A 23,874-nucleotide genomic window follows, 5' to 3' on the forward strand; every position below is an offset into this window, starting at 1 on the left:
AAACTTTTTTTTTTTTTTTTTAAATTTAAAAGATAGAATTGAAAAAGCAGCTACCCATGACTATAATTCTGAACTCTGGAAGAGATATGCTCGGGTAGAGAATAGACGTTTTGATTTTCGGTACTAATTTACTATCTCACACTAAGGTAGACTGGACAACTATAGTTCTGCATCCAGTTGTTATAAAAGAAAGTCTCAGCCTATCAATAGTGGTTGCTGGTGGGAATGGAGAGTGACGGCAAACAGGCTGGAAGTTTCTTTGGGGGAATGATGGAAATGTTCTAAAATTAGATCGTGACAATGATTGCACAATTCTGTAAATTTACTAAAAATCATTTAATTGTATCCTTAAAACACATGAATTTTATAGCATGAAAGTTATAACTCAATTAAGTTTTTTTAAAAGCTATAGCCCATGGAGATACATGGTTTCTAAAGAATTAGAAACCAGGGACTAACCCATGTTCTGTTCTCATATTCCAGGCTCGCTTATCCCTTTAAAGTGCTGTACTTACCAGCTGAGCACTTCTTGAGCAGTGACTTGGAAATAACACACATTTTAAAGTTTTCTACACACAGGATCAAGAACAAGCCAATAAAATGCAAACTGTTTTACAAAATTTGTGTAAACTGCTTCAAAAATAAACTTGTAACTAAATAATATGAAGTGACAAAAAACAGAAGGATTTTCTAACAGAATTCAGCAAAATTTACTATGAGTTGGATCCCAAGGAAAAAGAGACGATCTGTTTTCTTTCTCACCAAAAAAAAAAAAAAAAATTGATCCCTTTAACTGGCAAGGTAGACCATTTAATACTTGTTGAAATGCATACTACTTATTTACACAGAGCAAAAATTAGCTGTGCATACTACTTATTTACACAGAGCAAATATTAGCTGTGCAAATTTGACTGGGAGTATTTCACAGGAAGGGATAATCTGTAGTCCACAGGGCAGCCTGAGAGGGCGGTACGGCACTCAGCCTGGAGCAACTGTTTCTGACATCACTAAGTTTGATAGAATAAAATACCTTCACGAAAACCTGACATGCAAAATGTTTCATAGGATGTTTTAATTCTACTTCCTGTTCACCTTTTTATTTGTGGCTGGAGAATTCCGAAGATCAGATCTGATTCCAGGAGAGGACTCTTAAAGAGAGGTGGAGACCCAGGGAAAGACAACGTAACAATCCCTGGTACAATGTGGAACATGTGGTAAGGAGAATGAACGAACAAATGAATAAAGGAATGAGGGGGTAGATGAACAGATTAGATTAGATTAGATAAGTAAACACACAGACAGACAGGACCCTGAAGAGAGAAGAGGGCTGTAAAACAAGGTGAAAGACTAGGGAATATTTAAATAATCCTTTGTATTTCTTTGGGAAATACCCTAAATCAGAGGTTTTGAGAGTTAAGGGGTAGAATGGGGGAACATCACACATTTTCCCCAAATACTGGATTACGCCTGCCCCAAACCCCTTTCCCCACCTCCATTCCTGATACATCTAGGAGCTTAGAGAACTTCTGGAGGATGGGGGTGGCTGGGCTTTCCAGATGGTTTCTTCCTCCTTTGCCTGGGTGTCTTCAGTGTTGAGAAAAAAGAACAAGGCAGGCATATTTTACTTCCCACCCCTTTATGAATTCACAGCCAGTATGATAAACCCATGTCCCCGGAGAATAAGTAAGGCGGGTTGAAGGTTTGTGTTTGTGGTAAAATGCTTATAACTACTTCAGCAGGTAAGCAAAAGAAGTCCCCAATAATTTAAACAAAGACATTTGTACTTTTAACAACCTGAACTGTGATTCCGTTAATTCCCGAGCAACCCTGCCAGAGAGATGTTTGGTCAGAGAATCATTCTGCGCTAACTGGTACCACCGGCTCCGTGTTTAATGGTCAAACAAAAGCTGCTGGCACTGGTTTAGTAGAAACACTCTGGGGGCTTTATCACAAAGGTTAAATCTAACAGCCTAATTGAACAACAGTGGTAATTATGTTTCTCCATTCCTAGCTTTCCTTATATACCCCAAAGGTTTATATACCTAGAAACTGATTCCCGTAGGTTTTAATACTTATTACTCTGTAATAGGAGTCTGCACAGATTACCTACTGAAGTGAGAGGTTTCTGAAAACCATTAAAAAACTACTCCATTTAATATTTTTAAATGACAGTGGAGCTTACATGTTCTCCCAACAACAGTGGCTGGTTTGAGAAAGAGAGAAATGCAGAAGCTAGGTCTAAGAGCTTAACACTATACTCCCAAACCACACACCATTTTCTAAACTATATTAGAGATCTCATGCTAAACAAATAAGTAGACCAAAGTCAACAGTATATTTCTTTGTCAACAACAAATATTCTAGATTTGTTGGAAGCATAGTATCTTAAATATTATAGGAAAACCACGAGAAGAAAAAAAAGATAGTTCCTTAAAAATAATTTCATAATTCTTTCCTTTAATAAAGCTCCTTTACTACATGCCTTTCAGATTATTATAAAATACACCTGTTGATTTCTCCCTCTACCACGTGGTGACCAAACTTTGTGTATATTTTATACAATTTCAAAAGTTTGCATAAAATACTATTAACAGGCTATTTAAATGAGTATTCAAAAAAATGACATCTTGAAACTTTGCTTGCTGTTCGCTAGTACATTAGAAGACAATATTAACACTTTGTTTTGAGATTTGAGTGCAATCACCTTTAAGCAAGAATCCATAGAAAGGAGTTAAATAATCTTGCTCTAGTGTGGAGGCAAAGGCCAGACTTCAGCAGAAACATTTAACCCGGAGCTTGCGGTTAGTACGCTTAGTACATTTCATAGTTGTAAACAGAGGCAGATGCCTAAGAACAGGAAGCTTACTCAATCCCCAGTGCTGCTTCAGAAACTGCACCTAGGTACACTTTAACACAATGTCCTTGTAGAGGTCTAAAGTCTAGAATTGGGACAGTGCAATATGTATTTAAAATACAATGGGTTACTTGTTATTATATTTCTGCTTAGTGCTCTGTACCAACGAAACAAGTGCAAAAAATCACTTAATATAGCCTAAGATGTTAAGGGGAACACTTCCTGTTAGCAAGAATTAAACGCTGAAAAATTAAAGAAAAGGAAGTTTCTAGAATCTGCACCTTCAGCAGGTTAGTCCCATCTGCTTGCTGCAATTTAGGTGTGGTGTTCTACAGGCTTTGGTAGAGGGCAAAGGCAAGTGGGGAGCAGGAAGGCTAGACAACTCTTTGGGTTTTAAAGTCCTGTGCTGCAGCCCATCTGGCACCCTCAGGGCAGAGCACGGTTTCATATAAGGAAAGGACAAAGTAGGAAAAGCAAGCAAGCATGGAAGACCCAGAAAGGTCTGTATAAAGCCCTCATTTCTCATTCTCTTATGCCAACCACAAAAAGGTTTTTTGCAATGACTGGCCGAATAAGCCATTGCTTTCAAATGGTATGAGGCTATAAAAAGCCATACCTTCTCCAAAGCCATTAAGGTCACTATATTTGGCTTCCAGAACTTAAACTACTATGTTGTATTTAAATAAATTATTTCTTTCTCAAAAAGCACTTATTTGACCAACGCTTCCAACCTAGGCTTTGGTTTCTGCATATAACTCCAACATAAAGAATGGCACACGTGGGGAAGAGGCAGCAAAGGAGTAACTAAAAAGATTAAAATCCTGAGTCTACCAATGCCATTTTAACAATTTTAAGGAATACAAGTGACTGTTATATTGGGACTTGAAATAGATCTATAAAATATTTATCTATCAAATTTTCACTTATCTTAATAAATTAAGGAAAAGAAGAAACTAACAAAGTGTCCCTTTCTATAATTTTCACCAGAAAGTTTGCATATTTAAAAAATTTCATTTGAAGGAAATAAAGAAATCTGGTTTATACACCATAGTATTTAAATATTGTTTTGCAAAATGTTAGTGAATATCTGGATATTCAGAATAACTGTCAACAGACATGGTCTGCTAGGGAAAATGAGGCTGTTCAGAACTAAATCTCAATGTCTTTAGCAAGAGCAGTGATCCAGGAACCTTCAGCTGTGCCAAAGTGTTTTGAGGCATTTCTCTCTCAAAGCAGGGAGAACAGCTCACTCTGGAGTTTTATTTCCTTTTGTGACCAACTGCGCTGGTTCACAAAGTTGCAAAGTTTAATAAACAAATGTGTCTTTTGTTGCCTACTCTACGAAATGTCCCCTGTATGAAACTTGAGCACTCCACCACAAAGCGTAGGTGGCTGTTGGTATAATAAAGACCACAGAGTGAGTTTTTGCACACCACTGGTTTCGTAGTGACCCTTAGCCAACTGCCTGTTTCTCTTAAGCAAAAATCTAGAACAGGATACACAGTTCTTATTTTGTATTTCTTTTAGGAATACCATAATATGAGGAATTTAGTTCCAATACACCCAAGCTGACCCTCCAGGAGATAATTAGAAAAAGAGGGAAGAGAGTTTGGAAATAAAAGGGGTAACAGTACAAGAGTCAGAGTTTTTACAAGGAGGCCTTGAAAGAGAAAGACAATATGGAAAAGTATAGACATCAGAGCTGCACTTAAATAGCTCCTAGTAAGACATGTTCCATAAAAGGGCACTTACAGCTTGGGGAATCCAGAGGGGCACTGTAGGTGAGCATTAATCCTTGTCATCAAAACCAGGAGAACCCAGAGGATTTGGCTAGAAAACCAAAAAACTGGTAGGGATTGGGGGCTGGCACTGTTACACAGCAACATAGGTTTGAAAGTCTGGGGACCACCTTTACTGAAACATTTCTACCCAAGCAATAGTACACACAACCACAGTAAAATTAATTCAGCATATGAAAAAGTCAGATATTCTATTTAGCAGAAATGGTTAGGTATTATATGTAAATAAATAAATATATAATTATAACATATAGATAGGTTCTATACAAATAACATGTAAAATCCTTTAAGTATGATGATTTATTTAATCAAGGCTTTCACGTGGGCCTTGGCTCTCATCTTTATTTGCATGTTAAGTCAGCTTTTCTTTCTCACAATCTTTGCAGTAAGGGCAGGTGATTTCATGAACCCAAGCCCTGAAGTCCACCCTCAAAAGCCACTGGGAGGGCTTCCCTGGTGGCGCAGTGGTTGAGAGTCCGCCTGCCAAGGCAGGGGACGTGGGTTCGTGCCCCGGTCCGGGAAGATCCCATATGCTGCGGAGCGGCTGGGCCCATGAGCCATGGCCGCTGAGCCTGTGCGTCCGGAGCCTGTGCTCCGCAACGGGAGAGACCGCAACAGTGAGAGGCCCGCGTACCGCAAAAAAGAAAGCCACTGGGAGAACATGGAAAGAGGCAAGAGGAACAGAGAATGATTTTTGCTGGTTTATCCATGCAGTGAGTGAAGATTGGTCAGGAAAGGAAACAGAAGTAAAGGATACAATTGCCAGAGTTCACTGCCTTACTTTCTACACCTCCTCTGACAAATCCTAAGAAAAGAATTTCTGGGACTAAATGTCTCCCAATTTCTAAAAACAAAAACTTCCTACAGAACGTCTCGTTGACAGATTAAATACGCAAGCTTCTACCCGATTGTAACCCATGGATGAGAACACTGGGAAGTTACCTTGAAACAACGCCCATTAAAATGTAGTTTAAGCTGTAATCAGAAAGAAGCATACAAAATACGAGTTACTGGTAGGATCATAAATCGGTACAATTTTTTTGAAAATCCCTTTTTAAACACATGATGAGTTTTAAAAAATGCTTCTACTTCTTGACATATTATAATAACTATTACTAACAATTTATTTTGGGACAAGTTTTAAATACAGAAAAAACATTATCCAAAAATACATTCAGTGAAACATTAAAACAGTCTAAATGTCTAGAGCAGACATTTTGAAGGATCCATGAAATTCATTAAACTTACTATTTAAAAAACAGCACCATATTCCTATTTTCTTAAAATGTAAATGTATGACATTTTTAAAAACAAGTTAATAATAAATACACCAAAATAAAGGTAAGGTGTTAATGCTGGTCGTGAGATTTACCAATTATTTTTGTTTTATTTACCAATTTACCAGATTTACCAATTATTTTTGTTTCATTTGGTACTTTCCTATTTTCTCCAAATTTTCTATGATAAAAGTATTCACCCATATATCTAGATACAACTGTATTCTCAAATAATTTATTAAAATTATGTTTAAGATTTTACTGATGAGGAAATTACAGTATGATTTCAGCAATGTACAGACGTATGTTACATATATATTTTTAAAAGTCTGAAGAAAATATACCGAATATTAATACTGCTTGATGAATTTATGGGTGATTTTAATTTTTTTCTTTATTCTGGATTGTATTTTCTAATTTTCCACATTAATCATTCTTATAATCAGGAAAATGCTAATGGCTATTTTAACTACAGAAGTATTGACAGAGTTAATTTTGGTTCATACAATTTCAAATATGTAAAAAATGCACGTACAGAACAGTCAGTGCACAAGTACACTGAAATATTAAGAATGGCTGTCCAAGTGGCAGGAGTATGAGATTTTTTTCCTTCCTACATTTGTGTAGAGGCCACATTTAAAAACATTTTCATTACCAATGTGTCATTTTATAGCTAAAAGTATTGGAAACCACATATAGTTGTTGCTGTTGTTTTCACAGAAATATGTATTTACTGAAATCTCTTTATTTCATGTCTTCACTCAGCCTCAATTAACTGCAATAAAAAGTATATGCTTAAGAATGTTGCGTTTTGGGGCTTCCCTGGTGGCGCAGTGGTTAAGAATCCGCCTGCCAATGCAGGGGACATGGGTTTGAGCCCTGGTCCGGGTTGGGAAGATCCCACATGCCGCGGAGCAACTATGTCTGTGAGCCACAACTACTGAGCCTGCGCTCTAGAGCCCGCGAGCCACAACTACGGAGCCTGCGTGCCACAACTACTGAAGCCAGAGCACCTAGAGCCTGTGCTCCACAACAAAAGAAGCCACCACAATGAGAAGCCCGTGCACCGTAACGAAGAGTAGCACCCACTAGTCGCCAACTAGAGAAAGCCCGCATACAGCAACAAAGACCCAAGACAGCCAAAATAAATAAATAAATTTATTAAAAAATATATATATAGTGCTATGAAGAAAAATAAATCAGGAGGGTTATTCAAAGTTAGATCACCAGGCTTATGAGGCAACATTCAATTTAAAATTTTTAAATGAATATTCGTTATCAGAAAAAAAAAATCAGTACACCATCAAGTCAAAAGATCATCAAGAACATCCAACCTGCTGAGACCCAATTACAATAAATAGCTTCTAGAAACCTGCACAAATATAACTTTTTAAAAATTATTTATTTGGCTGCTCCCGGTCTTAGTTGCAGCATGCTGGACCTTTTAGTTGCAGCATGCGAACTCTTAGTTGTGACATGTGGGATCTAGTTCCCTGACCAGGGATCTAACCCAGGCCCCCTGCATTGGGAGCATGAAGTCTAGCCACTGGACCACCAGGGAAGTCCCACAAATACAACTTTTTAAAACTAAAAAGGAATTCCACCGAAAATGCTCTCATACTCAGTCGTGGATTTTTGCTTTTGAGTCCTTTCCATTTCTAATACATTGAAATAATGTATGCATGTTTACAGTATTCTAATTCCATTCTGTTTTTTATTTTTTGCGGTACATGGGCCTCTCACCGCTGTGGCCTCTCCCGTTGCGGAGCACAGGCTCTGGACGCACAGGCTCAGTGGCCATGGCTCACGGGCCCAGCCGCTCCGCGGCATGTGGGATCTTCCCGGACCGGGGCACGAACCCGTGTCCCCTGCATCGGCAGGCGGACTCTCAACCACTGAGCCACCAGGGAAGCCCTCTATTCTGTTTTTTTAGAAGTCATAATGGACTTTTAAAAAAATTGATCACCCCAGGGCATCTTCTAAGAAATGTTTAACCCACATGAGGATTTAAGAAAAGGTTAAAGATGCAATGTTATTATATAAACACAGGAAGAATAAAAAGAAAGATATTATGTGGGGACAGAAGAGCTGAAGCTATCAAATATCTAATAAGGATTCAGAACTCAATTTGACTTTCGATGCAGAAATTTTATTTTATCTTAAATAGGTAGGATAGAAACTACAGATATAGAAAACTTAAAAAGCTGTTTAATGAAACAGAGCGACCAAACTCAAGATAAGCAATACTCAAAGGTTAAATACATAGCAAATGTTGCGACACTGCTGAAAGCCTGGAAGGTGAGGCAAATGAATGGCGGGCCAACCAGGAGAACTATTTCTGGCCTTCCATTCTGTGTGGAATTCAGCTCTAAGTGCTCAGGAAGGTAAGCTGAAGAGAAGGCTGGCTCCTATCCTCAAGAGGTTTTTGATTAAGTAACTCCCACCCTCCCCCTTCCACCCAGAAGTCACTTAAAAAGACCAATGAGCAATAAAAACAACTTTTACAAATTAGAGAAGAGCCTGAAATAGCATTTGAAGTTTAGTAAAACCAGGTACCTGATAGAAGTAAAAGTAAAAAGAAAATTCAAATAATGAACATAAAAGGGGAGGGTGGGGAGGGAAACATATATATATATGTCTTAGAAACTTTAGAAGTCTAGGGTATATAGATGAAAACTGAAAACAAAAATTTTAAAAACTAGAATAGCTTTTTTTTTTTTTAAACAGCTTTTTAAAATGCCAAGTTCCACTAATCAGTAATGAATAGAAAATCATTCTATTAGGTTTAGCACTGGTCTATCCTTGGGAGTAAACTATGGTCAGACTGTTTTCTACAGAGCGAAGCAGGTTTAGAAAAACACAGGATGATTAAAAGCACTGTCTCTAAACCTCAACCTCATGCCAAGAGGTAGTCGGGAAACGCTATAAACTGAATGCTCAATTAGTGTCAGGAAGCTAAAAGGTGTAATTCCATATTTAATCTTATTTCCATTAAATGTAATTTTCATTGATGACTCTATATAAATAAAAGTATTTGACTATAAATACTCACTTGAAATTGTTTTTGAAAAAAATGTTATCAAAAACCTATATTTAAAATAAATTGAAACAAAGTGACAGCCTAGAAGTTTTTCACTTTCTGGTTTTTTGTTTTCGGTTTTTTCTTCTGTAGCTTAATCCGCAGCAATAAAGTTATCAGAAGATTGCGAGCCCGTTTCCAAGGTTTGTACTGAACAAGACGAAAAATGACATTCTGGTTAATATGTTTATATACTTTAGAGGTACTTCTTCAGAACGTCAAAAAGGATGATGGGTTGATGGGGGCTATCTTTAAAGGAAATGAAGGAATTCCATTGGGGGGGGTTATTTGTAGGGTAAATAAAACCTTAGTTATCATCTGGGCTTCAAACTCCCTCCTCTGCTGCCCTGCCAGTCATCCCAGGTCCTGTCCATTTTAATCTTCCATCTATCCACCTAACTCTGCTCTCTCTAGCTTAGTTCAGCTCACAAACACCCTTCCTTACAGAGGGCGTGAATTAGTCCAAACATATCAATAGCTACAACAAATTTTTAATGGATTAAATCCAACCACCAAAAAGATACATTAAAAATTTTTTTTAATAAAAAGAAAGCTGATGTAGTACTAGGAGTATCGGGTACTACTAGTATTTTGGACTACTGAATACAAAGTGAAAGTATTAAGAAGAAGTGGATAATAGAGAACAGGTCACTAAGAAGACCTGAAGTTATGAATCTTGCACAAGGAGAAACTGAAGCGCCACAGTCACCGTGGGAAAAGGACTGAGCAAGTACTTAATGCAGCGCTCCCTCCCTCTCTGGTTTTGTTCCCAGTCCATTTCCTGCTTTACTGGCTTCCTTAAAGCCCTTAGATGGCTCCCTATGGCCAAAAGTCCATTGCTTATTTTGACTTAAAAAACAACAAAAAACAAACAAAAACAAAACACCTTATAATAGAACATTTCAAATGTTGTATTGAAAGTAGAGAGAATAGTACAGCAAACCTCATCAGCTACAATGATCATCATGGGAAATCTACTTCATCTATCCCCTACCCTGGGTTTTTTGGGAAACAATCCCAAACATCATTTCACTTGTAAATATTTCAGTATGCCTCTTCAAGGCTCTCTTTAAAAAAACAAAAACAAAAGCAAAAACAACAGAACACTAATGCCGTTATAGGTAAACAAAATAAACTTTCTTTCCTTAATGACAAATATCTGGTCAGATCACCTTTCCCCAATTATCTTTTTTCCCCAGACTGCTTCTCAGATGCTGGTGTGTCCTTCTGATGGGTGACACTGCTTACAAGGACCTTCATAATCTGGCCTCTGCCCTCCTTTTCAGGCTCAGTTTGTGAGTTGTTGTTTCTTTTTTTTCCTTTCCCTAACTCCTGTGTTTCCAGACATAACTGCTTAACTTCTGTTCCCTTCACATGCAATATCTCCTCTTACCAGGCCTTTCCATATAATTTTTCAGCAGCCCGAACCTCCTCTCGCCCCTACCCTCCTGCTTGCTCACCTGCCTCTCACGCTTCAGGTTCCAGCTTAGATGTCACTTCCTCCAAACAACCTTTCTTGCTACAACTCCTGGACTCAGAAAAGAATTGTCAAACACAGCACTCACTGCCCAGAGAGGTTACAAAACCTAGTGTCCCCGTTGAAAGACAAATGCCAATTTATAACTTCCAGCTTGTTAGATAGAAACCAACCTTCCCCTCTGGGGTGCTTTGTGTCTGACATTTTCATGGTACGGTCACCATTTGTTACTTTGCCTTTTGACTATATATTCATGCACAATTATTACACAAAACCTCTTATAAATGGTGTTCTAGAGAGGCAAATCAGACATCAGTGCAAAGATCTCAGTAATAAGAAAATCCACAGAATTACTTAAACATTATATTTAATAATCATGAAGCTTTCAAATGTGAATTTGATATTTGGCAAATATCTGGGTGTGGTAGCGACAGGGACAAAAGAGCTAGTGGCAAAAGAAGACGCTAACTCTAAAAAAAGCTCAGAATCCTATTGTTACTGGAGCAGATAATTGCTTCATTTTATTCTAAAAGTGGCACCAACTCTAAAAACAAAAATGCACTCATCAAGGACATTAGTGTACTTCAACAGATAACTGGCTAAATAAACAGGCTTTCTCTGCATAGATTTTCACCAAAGTGCAATCAGAAACCTATATTTGAAGATCAACTGTCAGAAAGTCTTCTTGGAAATGTTGGTTGACCACTTTGGTAGCTTTCCTTATCTACAAAAATAAGGCCATGCCTAATAACTAGGTAGACGAGAAGATTTCTCTGGGGCTTTAACAAATCTAATTCACATTGTGAAGTCAATTGATTATTGTATTTTTGGTGATTCCACCAAAGACGGTTAAAGAAAGCAAACAAAAATCTCATTTCTCACAGAAAGAAAAGAAGTAGAGTAAGGTACCTTACTGATAAAGAGTGTACTAACCATCAGAGGGTCTAGGTATTTCCTCTTAGTGCTCAGAACACCACGAGATTGGTCCTGTGGGTGAGAAATCGATTCTCTCAAAGGTTTAAAATGTTTTGGCATTTTAATTAGTTTGATGCAGGTAATTTATGGGTAACAGGTCCACATGAGTTTATTAAAACAATGAACAACAAAAGTTCACTCAATAACCATGGCCCCTTAAACATGCCCTTGCTAATAACCAGAAAAAAAATAAATACAGGTCAACCGTGTACGGTAACATCTTAGAATCCTAAGATCTGGGTTCTAACCCTGACTCTACTACTTGATGAGAATTAAAGCAATCCCCTTGGTCCTCAGTTTCTTCTGCCTTACCTGTCTCACATTCTCAAATAGGGGACTCTGTTAAATGATTGGCCATTGGCACATTACAATTTTAAAATTGTTAGCTTATGTCTTTATTTCTCAATGTCAGAAGTCATCCTGTCAGAACAGACCACATGAAAAGGGAAATAAATTCATGGAAGAATCACCCATTAGGTTCCATCCACTATTTGGGCATCTGTATGGAGTAAGAAGACTTTTGTGGGGGGCCTGATGCAGAACCCCTTTCCTACCATGATTGAAGCCAATTAAATAAAATTTTAACAAAGAGCTTCTGACCTCAGGTTAATTAAATAGAGAAGAAATAAGACATTAAAACTGAAGAAAATAATTTCATAAGGTTGAAGTGAAAGGTCCTATCCCATAGAATAAGAGGTGGTTAATTAGATGCAAGGTAAATAGAAAGTTAATGAGTCAGCTCAGGACCAACACCAAAGGGTATAAAAGAATCAAGTATTATTCTTTATTATACCAACTGACCACTATGTGGATGCAGATTCAAAATTAGGAAATAATATAAATTAGTATAAACTATATTTTAAAAGGCCTTTTATGAAATATTAAGAAGTAAAAATGTTCCAAGTAACTGGAAATTGTATATCTTGATTTGAAGAGTTAAACTACCTATTCTACTAGCATTAATGTTTAAAGGCAGACAATTTACAGAGTCAAATAAGACTAGATTTCTCTGGTAATTAGGATTAGCAATCCTAGATTGATTTTTTTTTTTCTGGGTAGCAGACTATTCCACTTTTAATATCACACATCTCTCTCTCACACACACACATACACAGACACGCAGAGGAACAAATAACTTTAGAAAAGCAGCCGATCATGTGTTAGAACTTCATTAATTAAAATAACAAATTCCTACTGCAAACATTTTTGCAACAAATAAAGTTAAGTGAACTCCATCGAAGTTCATCTGAATCATTTGAGGCATTATTTATGGCTTCTTGTGTTTCTGAAAATAAGTTATGTTGGTTCAGTAAGCTTTTATGAATAATGGTTAATACAGTTTTCCATCAAATAACATAAAGATTCCTGATGAAAGACTGAGAATCTAAATTAATGGGAGGTACAAACTATTACCTATAAAATAAGCTACAAGGATATACTGTACTACAGAGGGACTATAGCCAATGTTTTATAATAACTATAAATGTTGTATAACCTTTAAAAATTGTGAATCACTATATTGCACACTTGTAACTTATATGATATTACTGTATACCAATTATCTTCAATAATTAATTATTGAATAATTAATTAATGGGAAAACTCTAGGTTCTTTATAAAACAAGTCAAACTTAAAAGCATTCCCTGGGAATTCCCTGGCGGTCCAGTGGTTAGGACTCCATGCTTCCAATGCAAGGGGCACGGATTCAATCCCTGGTTGGGGAACTAAGATCTCACATGCCGTGCGGAGTGGCCAAAAAAAAAAAAAGTATTTCCCCAAAATCAATATTCTACACTCAGAAAGTTATTCAAGGTATAAGACTCAATATAAAACAATGCTACCTTCAATGCTAAATTCAGTGAATGAAGCACTATACATTGTGGCTTTAGGGAAAGTGAGAAATTTTAGAGTTAAATGGATTTGTCTCTTACCTTTTACAGAAAGTTAAAAGTTACCCTTAAGTCATTTGGCTGCTAGTTCGGTAATAAAGAAATCTGTATGGTTATTGAATAAAATGGTGTCAGGTACCAGTGCTACACCATGGACTACTACGTTGAGCTCTTGAGACAACCCTGAGAGGCACTTCTCTAATCCCCTTCTTTCACTTGACTTTACAGTGGATCCCTCCCTGGGATGCATCCCCACCTGATAGAACCAGACTCTACAAATTCAGGAGGAAAAACAGTTCCTAATCTCACAACTCTCTCAAGTCACCGCAGCACTGCTGTGCCACTCAGCCCAGCCCAACGTGCAGCAACGTATTCTCAATCCAATCTGCTAACGTTCTGCTTTCCCTTCAAAAAATAAATTCAAGGGAAGTGAGAACTCTTAAAAGATCAGACTGGGATTCAATGCCATGCCTTTCTCCCCTTACCTATGCTCCTCCCATTTCTTTAGTCTAGCCTACGGTTTGTAGTTTGCAGCCTACACAGGGTATCTCCTCTGCTGGGTTAGAAGGTGCAAGGACAGTCCACGTCTGATTTGTGTCAATGTGGCCACCAGCCAAGGGCCTGGCATTCAGAGGCACTAGAACGGCTGTGAATGAACGTGTCAGTTCACACACTGAAAGACTCCAGCTCTATCTCACCCTTTTCCAAAATACCACCAGCACCTTTCTTTTTCTAAAGGAGTCAATAATGGATCTGCATAATTATAATTTCCATATGGGATACAAGACCCCAAAATTTCACCCAATTTAAGAGTGCTTTACTTTGGGTGACTGCATTTTTAATTATAATACATCTTATATAAAGAGGGGGATAAAACATCAAGTATAAAAAAATAGTAAAGCAAAAACCCATACATAGTTTCAGAATATTACTGATACCCTGGAAGCTCTCAAGCAATCTCCATGATTATATCCTCCTCCCCCTGCATAATCCTGAGGTACTTTATCAATATATAAATAATTTTCAAAGTGTGTAATGCTGAAAACCCTTGGAGACGTTTCTTAAAAGATGCTATAATTTCTATAATTGCAGTTCTCAAAATGATAAAAAGAATAGATAAACCCCTGAAAAGTTCTCACCTATTTTTGGGTTTTCCTTCATTCCTACACAATTCTGCCCCCACCCCTTACTTAGGGAGATGCCTGGAGGATGGAGGACGTGATTACACTTCCCCAGAGCTTATGGTACCAGGCATTGGAGCTTCCCCAACATCAACATGTTAATACGTACAACCACCTTACAGAGTGGGTACCATTATCACCTCCATGTGAGGCATGAGGAAGTGAAACCCAGAAATCCAGCAAGTGGTCAAAGGTGGGATCTGAACCCAGGCAATCTTAGCCACTCTGCTAGGTTTTCTGAAATCTTGGTCTACTTTAACAATCTGGAATGTGCTTTTTATTCCTCCCCCCACCCCAAGAGCAATGGATTTCCTTCCCCATGAGTCCTTCTGGGGAGAGATTTCACCTTTTTCTCCTCCATGTTTCCTTCCCACAGTTACCATGCAGATAACAGTCTGTGTTTGCCCTGAGAGATGACTTCCTTCCAGATATTAGCTGGCCCTACAATTTAACACACAGCTACTAGCTCTGGGTCATCTGATGCCTTCGGTGCCTGTGTGAATGTTTATCTAGCTCCCCAGTGACTTACAAGAAGGGCATTTCCTGGAAATCTTGCAGATGGACATTTCACTGTGGTGACATGTTTAGAGTGTCTGAATCACTCCTGTTGCCTAGTAACCTGTTTGTGTTTGGAAGGAGGAAAGTGACTCAGGCACAGGTACAGTCAGATGCAGGACAGATATTTATTCGGTGCGAACTCCTCCCAGCACTAGACGGTGGGTTTCATGCTTAACCTTGACACTGTTCTTTTCCATGTCACTGGGAGCAGAGGCTCCTTCAATTCTTTTCAAGTCAGGGAATTCAAAGGCCACTATGCTGTGCACAGAATCTACAGATCTCTTGTAGCTGAAATACAGCCTACATTATTTTTTCTATTGAGTTCTGAAGAAGAGCTTTAACACAAAAAGCAATTACAGGATTCTTACATATAAAAGTGAATTGGAATTATAGGCTGTCATGGAAGTTACTTGCCATCCCTATAAGAATTAATTCTCTCATGAATTCACAGTTTATATATTCCTGAACAGTCCTGAGTCACTAATTCTGACCTCATAGTCAAAGAAGGAATTTTTTTCAGGTAACCAGAGGGTTGACTCATTTGGTGGACCATATTTCAGGCCAGAAAAACTATTACACCTTTACATATACCTGTCTTTTTACCTGAAAGAACTGATACCATAATACAAGTAGCTTCAGAATTGAAGGGGTTCACCCTCAAACACCACCGTGAATACAAATAAATGTCGGGGCTTCCCTAGTAGTGCAGTGGTTAAAAATCCGCCTGCCAATGCAGGGGACACGGGTTGGAGCCCTGGTCTAGGAAGATCCCACATGCCGCGGAGCAACTAAGCCCGTGTGCCACAACTACTGAGTCTACGCTCTAGAGCCCGTGAGCTACAACTACTGAAGCCTGTGTGCCTAGAGCCCGTGCTCCGCAACAAGAGAAGCCACCGCAATGAGAAGCCCGTGCACTGCAATGAAGAGTAGCCCCCACTCACCGCAACTAGAGAAAGCCCGCACGTAGCAACAAAGACCCAACGCAGCCAAAAATAAGTAAATAAATAAATGTCACTGGCAGCCTAAGGTCACCTTGCTGAGCTTTGTCTTTAAACATAAAGTAGCACGCATGCCTAGGTCACTCTAGAAGCCAAAAATCTAGAATAAAACACTCTGGGTTTGCATTGTATGTAACTTCTTCCACCAGTTATTACTAGTTCCCTAAGATTTTATGGATTTACCATTCTTACTAATCATTTCTATGCATTAAATATTCAAAGGGGGAAAGTGGTTTTAAAAAAGCCACACACATGTACACATACTAGGTACTATGTTGCTTTTTTGTCTGGTCCTTTTCAGCCATGTGAGCTATGGACACAGAAAGTAAGATTGTAAGGATGTGCCTAAATGTTACCTCTAATCTTAGTGGGAAAGTCCTGAATCCTAAATTTATTTAATGCTAATGGACTGAAGGGGACAAATATAATTTAGAAAGTTTTCTTCTTCCCTTCATCAAATAATATTCATCCTAACACAGGGGTTTCAGTATGCCTGATATCTTTAAGTATTATTAAAAATATAATGAATAATAGATGTTTTATTTTGTTCTTGACAAAGGGGTGTATAAGTTTACTTAGCAAAGATTTTCATCTTAAATATATGTTAAAACTTTATCTTCTCCAAAATATTTTCTTTTTGAAAGGTATTTTTAGGGAAAAATTTTTTCCCATGTCTAAAAATTTCTTGAAGTCCACCAGACAAATTCCACAGCAGATTTAAGAAACGGGTACTCTCATTATCTACAAATGGATAACTGCAGGTTACAATTACTGCTGGCAAGCAACATGGGGGGGTGAACTGCTCTCCAAAGTATTGTTAAGTCCTTAACCGTGTGTAAGCAGATTCTCCCAATTTGGGGTTCAGAGCTCATGAGTGGACCTGCTGCAGCCCTATGAGATGTTTAGGCTCATGCATATAACTGGAGGTATAGAGCTTCGTTCTTCAGATTCCCAAAATGCAGTTTAGACTTGGGAAACGAAACTGCCAGCAGAAAGCTTAGTATTTAAGCTCATGAAGTTGTTGCTGACTACCTGCTTAATGCGAGTTTCAGTAACAAAAGAATGTTCGTTCCCATGCTATAACTGAAGAATTCGGATAATTAATGGGAGTAGAGCTTCATCTATGATACCACCACAGTTTATTGCATTTGTGTACTCCGAAAGCTAAATTGCTAATTTTTTTTGTTGTTGTTGTTGTTGTTGGCTGTGTTGGGTCTTTGTTGCTGCGCATGGGCTTTCTCTATTTGCGGCGAGCAGGGGCTACTCTTCGTTGCAGTGCGCAGGCTTCTCATTGAGGTGGCTCCTCTTGTTGTGGAGCACAGGCTCCAGGCACGCGGGCTTCAATGGTTGTGGCGCGCGGGCTCAGTAGTTTGGCTCACGGGCCCTAGAGCGCAGGCTCAATAGTTGTAGCGCATGGGCTTAGTTGCTCCGCGGCATGTGGGATCTTCCTGGACCAGGGCTCGAACCCGTGTCCCCTGCATTGGCAGGCGGATTCTTAACCACTGCACCACCAGGGAAGTCCCTAAATTGCTAATTCTGCCTCATCTTTCAAAACCTTATTTAACCTTCATTTAGGTATTTGAATGTTTGCTATCTGAGTGCCTGTTATGACCAAGTAAACCAGACAAACCTAGTCCCTGCCCTCACACAGCTTGTGTCTAGTTGGGGAAACAAATAACTACAACACGAGGAGATAAATGTTTGGATAGTAAAATTAAGATGCTACAGGGACACACATGCCCCTCAGTTCAGGAAAGTCAGGGAAGGCTTCCTGGAAGAAGGACTTTTCAATTCAGATCTGAAGGATGAAGAAAAGTCAGGCAAGGTGCGGGTGGGGTTATTTAAGGCAGAAGGAATAGCACGTGCAAAGGCCTTAAGGAGCAAAGCAGAATGTGGTTTGTGTGTATGGGAACAAAAGGAAAGTCAGCTTGGCTGAAATGCGGAAAGGTTGGCTTATGAAGAGGTTGGTAAGGCCTTGTTATGATACTTAGATTTTGCCTCCAGGATAATGGGATCAAGGAGCGTTTTGTGTTTTGGAAGGATCCCACATATGATTTCTGACACTTAGAAACTGAGAAGATGAACATTTCTTACTCTCAGCAGAAAATTACCAGATCATCCCTATACCCAAGGATAAATGTATAAGGTTCTTCAAAGAACCAATTTTCTGTAGCACCAGTGAGATGCTACCATGAGACCCAGGAAAGCAGAGTGGCTAAGAGCTCAGCCTATAGAGAAAGATGACCTAAATTCAAATTCTAGTCCTGCCATGTTCTGGCCAGCCAATCATTTAACTTTGGGCAAATTGCTTAAATTCTTTCTGTCTCAAACTGGAGTTAATAATAGCTACCTCACAAAGTTAAATGAGGTTCTATATGTAAAACACTAACAACAATGGCTGCCACAATGTCATTCAATCTTAGTTATTATCAACAAAAATACACCCGTCAACCGTAAGCATGAAGAACCACTGCTCTGGACTACATGTAGTATTTTTAAACCATACAAACACTTCTCTTCAGAAGCCATCTAATTTCTTTTTTAAAAAGCAGCTTAGGGCTTCCCTGGTGGTGCAGTGGTTGAGAGTCCGCCTGCCAATGCAGGGGACACGGGTTTGTGCCCCGGTCCGGGAAGATCCCACATGCCGCGGAGCGGCTGCGCCTATGAGCCATGGTCGCTGAGCCTGCGTGTTGGGAGCCTGTGCTCTGCAACGGGAGAGACCACAACAGTGAGAGGCCCACGTACCGTAAAAAAAAAAAAAAAAAGCAGCTTAAAGAAATAAATCTTTATGTTTAACACTTTTATCAGTTTTCCATTTGAAAACTTTAAAACAGGATGCTAATATAATACAATTATGCAAAATAAGCTTTATTTCAATCTTTAGACCTTATGTCCTATTTGGACAAAGATCTGCTATGCTAAGTGATGTTTCCAGAACTATTGGTTTGCAGTTAAGCTTTAAAATCAGAGCATACTTAGAAATCAGACTGTCTAGCTAAAATTCTGTGGCTATGAATCCAGAAGAATATGAATAAATTCCTTTACCTAATAATCAAATTATAGAAAATTAAAGCAAGAAGTTTTTGGTTTCTTTTTTGTGGTGCCTAAGTATAGACACTGGGAAGACCAAAGAACCAGTTGTGGATTCACCACTCAACATAAAACTCTCCAATATGGGACTTCCCTGGTGGCACAGTGGTCAAGAATCTGCCTGCCAATGCAGGGGACATGGGTTCAATCCCTGGTCCAGGAAGATCTCATACACCACAAAGCAACTAAGACCGTGCACCACGACTACTGAGCCTGAGCTCTAGAGCCCACGAGCCACAACTACTGAGCCCGCGCACTCTAGGGCCCGCATGCCACAACTGCTGAGTCCACGTGCTGCAACTACTGAAGCCCGCATGCCTAGAGCCTGTGCTCCGCAACAAGAGAAGCCACTGCAATGAGAAGCCTGTGCACCGCAACGAAGAGTGGCTGCCGCTCACCACAACTAGAAAGCCTGCGCACAGCAACAAAGATCCAACGCAGCCAAAAATAAATAAATAAATTTATATATTAAAAAAAAACTCTCCAATATCCAGCCGCCATCTTGTTGCCTCCACTTGTTAGATGTAAATCACAGTTAGAACTCTGAAGCACATTTTACAATAGAACACAGATTACAAGTCAAGATACAATGTCAAAGGTCAATTAATTGCATGCTAAAAATATGTGTCGCTCACCACTAATACCAATATAGACAGAGAGAATATTAAAGTCTTTGCAAGCTGACTGGGTCAGGGTCCCCAAGACCACTCCCAGTTTGATGATTTACTAGGAGGACTCATAGGACCCAGTATACAGTTGTACTCATGGCTATTTTTACAGCAGAGGGATACAAAGCAAATCAGCAAAGGAAAAAGGTACATGGGGTAAAGTCCAGAGGAGACCAGAGCAAGCTTCCAAGAGTCCTTTCCCAGTGGAATCACACAGGTGGTGCTTAATTTCCCCAAGAAGTTGTGACAACACCTGTGAAATATCGTCTCCCAGAGAAGCTCGTTAGTGACTCTGTGTCTGGGGTTTTTATTAGGGCTGGTCACATAGGAACCTTCTGCTAGACATGTACCTAAATTCCACACTCCCGGAATGCAAGAAGGCATTCAACAGAAACCATACTGTTTGCATAAACAGTCCAGGCACAGTGAGCCATTCTTACCAGGAAACGGTGGGAACCCTCCTCAAATCTAAGTTACCAGGTACCACCAGTCAAGGGCCAACCTTGCAAGTGGGTGTTTCTAAGGAGCGCAGTCTCAGACCTGCTGTGTTAACTCATTTTTGTCCACTGTTCTATTTCAATTAGCTACCATACAGGACCAAACTATAGGAGAAAGGTCTTACTCTTAGCAGGTCACCTAGGTACATCAAGATCCTAAGAAGCACTTTTACCCTGTATATTTTCAGGATTTAAAATGCAGCATTTTTAACGTGGACATTGTCTTAACTTACATAGTAGCAGAGCTAAGATGGCCTTCAGTGTCCTTTTTTTTTGCATAATAAAAAGAGCTGAACTCTAGTCCTGTTTACTTTTCTGGGCACTTTCTTCTTAAAAATGCCATTGAAAATTCTGAATGAATAGTATTCCTACACTGAGACTGTGAGAAACCATTTAACTTATCAGATTGGTGAAAAATCCCGACCCAAATGACAGCTAGTCTCACAAGTTTCTAGCAGGGAGTGAGAATAAGATAAATCCCCTCTGGGAGGCAATCTGACAAGACAGCTATGAAAATTATACACATCCTTTATGACTGGCAATTCTACTTTGCAAATTTATACACATATAATTGTGTACATGCAGAATAACCTACACACACAGTTATTTATTGCGGCATTGTTTAAGAGCAAGGATTGGCTACAACCCAAATGTGCATCAATAGGTCACTATTTAAATTGTGGTACATCCATACAATGGACTACTCTGTGACTGTTGAGAGAAGAAAAAAAAAAGAATGAGGACGCTCTCTTTGTACTGATTTGTTAAACCCTCCTACATATATCAGGAGAAAAAAATACATTGTTCGAAAGTATAGTTTGCTATCTTTTACTTTATGAAGGGGGCAAATATGAATTCGTATTTGTGCACAGAGATACTCTGGAAGGCTGCATTAGGCACTGATAGCTGAGGCTGGGACGGGGTGGTGGAGGCAGAATCTGGGCAGAAATCTGCGAACCTGAAAAACATGAAGTAAAATGCTATCCTTGAAAAGTAATCCTTCTTTTCTAAGCCTAGGTCACATCACCCTGGCACCTGTTTTTTGTTTATTGTTTTAATAAGCTTCTCTATTTTGCAGTGATTAAACTAGAGCATTAAGATTGCTTTATCTTATTTTCCAAATCAGGTTCCAACTCTCTCCTTTTCATCTGTGCCTGTCTGCCATCTAGAAGCTTTTCCCAGGACACCTGAGAGGGAGTCAAGTTATCTGCGCCTCCCTTCTCCCGTCTGTTTGCTGAGGATATTTGGGGGCTTTTCTTATTTATTTATTTATGGCTGGGCTGGGTCTCTGTTGCTGCGCACGGGCTTTTCTCTAGTTGCAGCGGGCGGGGGCTACTCTTTGTTGCGGTGCGCGGGCTTCTCATTGCGGTGGCTTCTCTTGTTGCGGAGCACGGGCTCTAGGCGCGCGGGCTTCAGTAGTTGTGGCTCACAGGCTTAGGTGCTCTGCGGTATGTGGGATCTTCCCGGACCAGGGCTCAAACCCGCGTCCTCTGCATTGGCAGGCGGATTCTCAACCACTGTGCCACCAGGGAAGCCCTATTTAGGGGCTTTTTAAAAGCTCCATGAAAGCAGGAATTTTGCTTTGTTCACTGCCTCATTCGCAACACTGAAATGAGCGCCTGGCCCACAGAAATTGTTCAGTAAGTATCTGTTGAATACATGAATTCTTTTCTTTACCCAGCTTCCATGGGACAGACACTATCAGACAAAGGGAGAGATATCACTGCGGTCAAATATTCAGAAATAGTTGTCATTCCTCGTATTGGCCCATACGGGCATTCTAATCCTAGCAACATTCTTAGAATTATTTTGAATTTTACAGAAGACAAACAAATACGCCTATGGAATGCTGTGCTGAACAGTGACTCTTAAATATTCCTAAAAATTTATTTTTAATTAACTTGGGATTACATGGCCCTGGGGTCCATCTTTGGGCTGAAGATTTTTTAGGCAAACACCACACTAACTAGTAATGATGAAGAAGAATGGCTATCATAAGAGCCAACTGAGCCCCGCTCCTAAGGTGCCCTAGCTATAGAGAAGGAAAAGAAAATCTTGTGCATTAAAAATGCAACTCCTATTTATATTTTCAAGAGTAAAATTATCCTAGGAACTAAATTCAAATTAGTTTAGACAGTGAGTTGAGTTGCACAATGTCAATCATGAACGCGAAAACTTCCTTCCTCCTCAGTGGGCAGAGAATGGGTATAACTACCACATTTCTTTGACCTTAGTTTAAAAAGTGCAGAAACAGAATAACTTTGCTAGTAATCATTTCAGTAATGTTGTTGAACAGGTGCATAGCTGACCAATGTTTCTTTGAAGATTTTTAGTGCCACTAATTTTTCTTAATGCACAGCTGAGGCAGTTACTGAGCGCTGTATTTTGGCAGTCACGCAAAAAGGTTAGGAAGTTTTGGTGTCACCTCTATTTCTCTTGCTGTCATTTAAGACAACAATCCAACAAGTAAGGAAACATCCACTCACCTGAAACAGCTTGAAATCTAAGACTCTCTTGAGGATAGAACAGAAATTCTCAGAGTTAAGGCATTTTCAAAATGTCTTAACTAGAAAAGAGAAGATAGCCGAGAAGTTGCAGGACAACTGGTAGGCAACCAACCTTCAGCGGACGCAAATCACACTTCTGATCTAGCACCAGGAAGCACCCAACCTCCTGTTTGCAGATGGCAGCACAGCAAATCCCACCGTGGTCCCTGGTCCTCGAAGCAGTGAACACATTCAGTCTTGTAGCAGATCCTTTCTGCGAAGAGTGGGAGGGGCAGAGGATGATAGCTCTAAAAGGCAGAGAAAGTGAGAGGTTAAATAAGAATGATGCTTTGTTATGTTTTGCTGGTTTTCTGGGGGTGAGGGTGAAACGATGAGTTCTATGATACTGCCCTCCCTGCGGGAGTCATGGGAGAACACTGGCTCTAACAGGTACCAGAATTTCAGGGGGAGAAAAGCAACTTGGCCATGCATTCCACCAACATTAATTTAATACCTGACAGACCTGTTCAGAGGTGGAGCGAGGAAGGTAGGTGGATTCCCATCATGATGCTCACAAGCAGATAAAAGCAGCCTGTGATAAATGCCACTGAGAGAAGTCAGTCAGAATCAGAGCGAGGCTGGCGTGGCTGATTTAGAGCAAGTGGTTAGGGAGTGAGGGGATGCTATTTGAGTTAAGACTTAATAATAATGGGGGCTGGGATATGGAAGAAGAGCACTGCAGGTCAAAGAAGCAGCTGGTTCAAAGGCCCTGAGGCAGGAATGAGCCAGGCAGGTTGAGAGAATGGAAAGGCAATGGAGCATTGAAACTCAGGAATACAGAAGTGCAGCGGAGACCAGAGGCCAGAGGCCAGGTCCCCGAGGACTTTGCAGAGCAGGTGAGGAACTGCCAATACACAGGCAAACTCAGTGTCACCGAAACCCAGGCTGCTGTGCGGTGCATAATCTGTCATGTTCAAACAAAATGGTGGAGGATTCCCTTCGAAATACACACAACTGCTGTGATATTTTAATGGGTTTTTAAATA

General features: G+C 39.6%; 1 protein-coding gene across 5 annotated transcripts in view; it reads right to left on the reverse strand.

Moving 5' to 3' along the window:
- Nucleotides 1-23,874, reverse strand: part of SGMS2 (sphingomyelin synthase 2) — a 114,946-nt gene that overhangs the window by 54,962 nt on the left and 36,110 nt on the right. For 4 of the 5 annotated variants that reach the window (XR_009563952.2, XM_060299112.1, XM_030864110.3 and 1 more), the window contains exon 2: nt 22,963-23,137. The gene's annotated coding sequence lies outside the window, so the exon portion shown is untranslated. The other variant, XM_060299113.1, reaches the window with a different exon arrangement.

This window comes from Globicephala melas, chromosome 5 (assembly GCF_963455315.2).
Source record: "Globicephala melas chromosome 5, mGloMel1.2, whole genome shotgun sequence".
In the NCBI taxonomy this organism is placed as follows: domain Eukaryota; kingdom Metazoa; phylum Chordata; class Mammalia; order Artiodactyla; family Delphinidae; genus Globicephala; species Globicephala melas.